Here is a 3,164-nt window from a genome sequence, read left to right on the forward strand (position 1 = left end):
GCTGCTAACGTAGAACCTTTTCTCCTCGCGGATCACACTCGCACAGTGATACCTGAACGCACGAGGTATTATATAACGAGTGTACAGACTTCCAATTAGTCAGTTTGCATTAGTGTATAGTCAAGTTTCAGTCTGCGCCTAATAAGATTATCATATTCCTATACATAGCCATGAAGATAAATGTATAGACACTTTGTCAAGTATCAGAGATATGTGACAATAAGATTAACATACGAAGACCAAAGGAACTTCAGATTGTCAATTGTAAACAGCATCCAGAATCAAGTTATGTAATGTCTATGATTTTTATTATTTTAATAAATGTGTGTGAAAATTAATCAAGTTCTGTTTAAAGTTGGTCACCGTTAATCTGCTACTCTAAGCGTGCAAGTGGCATTTCTATCGTCTGACCTAACGGCAGAAGATAAACACGCCACGATAAGACCACGAGACATATTGCTCACACTCGCCTACTTCGTTAGAGCGACAAGTCAAATAATCTGATGGTGTGTGTACCGAAGGTCTTACAGTACGCACACCACACCAGGGAACGCTATTATTAAAGTAAAATTTCAAGATATATGCTAACCCAGGTCACTGTAACTTACTCACATTCTTATGTCAAAGTATGACTGAGGAACGTTTGAAAACACTGTTTGTATTTCTGGGACTTCTTTAATTAAATGTGTTCTTCTTCCACAAAAACATGAAGTATAATAACGTTGCAACTTTGTTTCTAATTACATAGCTCGCGCTGTTTCCAAGCAATCAGGTATAACTGTTTCGTTCAGTGCTGAGGTAAAAACTCCAGTCTGCATAGATCATAACCTGTATAGATATCATGGTTTCCGATGTCCTGTTGATAAATGAGAGTTTTTTTCGTGTCCAGTTCCAGATCTGAATGAGATTTCTGAAAAAAAGAAAAAGGAAAAAAATCGAATATGCTGGCGTGTCTACCAGATGGAAGCGGTCACATCTGCATCTACATCATACTGTGCAAGCCACCTAATGGTGTGTTGCGGATGGTTCTTTTTGTACAACTAACTGAGGCCTCCAACCCTGTTCCACTTGAGAAGAGAGCATGGGAAGAATGATTGTCGGTAAGCCTCTGTTTTGGCTCTAATTCCTAGAATTTTCTCCTCGTGGTCATTAAGTGAGACGTATGTGAGAGGAAGTAATGTGTTGTCCGACTCTTCCCGGAAAGTGCTCTCTCGAAATTTCACTAATAAATCTCTCCGTTATTCACAACGACTCTCTTGTAACGTCTGCCAGTGGGGTTTGTGGGGAATTTCCGAAACGCTCTCGCGCCAGCTAAACGATCCCGTGACGAATCGCACCACTCTTCATTGGATTTTCTCTATGGCTTCTATCAGTCCTACCCGACAGGGACCCCAGCTATATGAACTATACTCAAGAATCGGTCGAACAAGCGTCTTATAAGCCACTTCATTCGTGGATGAGTTACATTTCCTCAAGATTCTCCTTATGAATCTGAGTCTGGCATTTTCTTCTCCCACTATTTGTTTTATGTGGCCATTCCACTTTAGATCGCCCTGGACAGTTACTCTTAGATATTTTACGGTAGATTCTGTTTCCAGTGGTTTGTGATCAATAGCGATGCTGTACAGTAATGGCTTTCTTTTCCTGTGTATGCGGAGTATTTACTTACGTTCATGGTCAACTGCCAGAGCCTCCACCATTCATAATTTCTCTGGAGGTCATTCTGCTAGTCGTTACTATTTTCTGACGCTACTCTGTTATAGACAACCGCGTCGTCTGCGAAAAGCCTTAAAAACGTCCGATGCTCTCTACTAGATCATTTACACATATTATAAACAGTAACCTTGGGGTACTCCAGAAATTACCTTTACATCTGACGATTTTGTTTCGTTACGAGCGACGTGTTGAAGTATACACTATGTGATCAAAAGTATCCGGTTATCCCCCAGAATATACGTTTTTCATATTATGTGCATTTTGTTTCCACCTACTGCCAGGTACTCCATATCAGAGACCTCAGCAGTCATTAGACATCGTGAGAGAGGAGAATGGGGCGCTCCGCGGAACTCACTGGCTTCGAACGTGGTTAGGTGACTGGGTGTCGCTTGTGTCATACGTCTGTACACAAGATTTCCACACTCCTAAGCAACCCTAGGTCCACTGGTTCCGATGTGAAACTGAAGTGGAAACATGAAGGGACACGATTAGCACAAAAGCGTACAGTCTGACCTAGCCTGTTGACTGATAGTTGCAGAGGGTCGTAATGTGTAATAGGCAGACATCTATCAATACCATCACACAAGAATTAAAAACTGCATCAGGATCCACTGCAAGTACTACGACAGTTAGGCGAAAGGTGAGAAAACTTGGATTTCATAATCGAGCAGCTGCTCATAAGCCACACATCACCCCGGTAAACGCCAAACGACGCCTCGCTTTGTGTAAAAGAGCGTAAACATTGTACCATTGAACAGTGGAAGAACGTGACGAATCCCGGTACACAATGTGGCGATCCGATGGCAGGGTGTGGGTATGTGCGAATGCCCGGTGAACGTCATCTGCCAGCCTGTGTAGCGCAAACAGTAAAATTCGGAGGCGGTGGCGTTAAGGTGTGGTCATGGTTTTCATGGAGAGGGCTTGCACCCCTTGTTGTTTTGCGTGGCACTATGACAACAAAGGCCTACAATGATGTTTTAACCACCTTCTTGGTTCCCACTGTAGAAGAGCAATTCGGCGATGGCGATTGCATCTTTCAACACGATCGAGTACCGATTCATAATGCACTGTCTGTGATGGAGTGGTTACATGACAATAACATCCCTGTAATGAACTGGCCTCCACAGAGTCCTCACCTGAATCCTACAGAACACCTTTGGGATGTTTTGGAACGCCGACTTCGTGCCAGCCCTCACGGACCGACATCAATACCACTCCTCAGTGCAGCACTCCGTGAAGAATGTGCTGCCATTCCCCAAGAAATCTTCCAGCACCTGAAAATGGCTCTGAGCACGATGGGACTTAACAACTGTGGTCATCAGTCCCCCAGAACTTAGAACTACTTAAACATAACTAACCTAAGGACATCACACACGTCCATGCCCGAGGCAGGATTCGAACCTGCGACCGTAGCAGTCGCGCGGTTCCGGACTGAGCGCCTAGAACCG

The sequence above is a fragment of the Schistocerca nitens genome, chromosome 3 (assembly GCF_023898315.1).
Source record: "Schistocerca nitens isolate TAMUIC-IGC-003100 chromosome 3, iqSchNite1.1, whole genome shotgun sequence".
NCBI lineage: Eukaryota > Metazoa > Arthropoda > Insecta > Orthoptera > Acrididae > Schistocerca > Schistocerca nitens.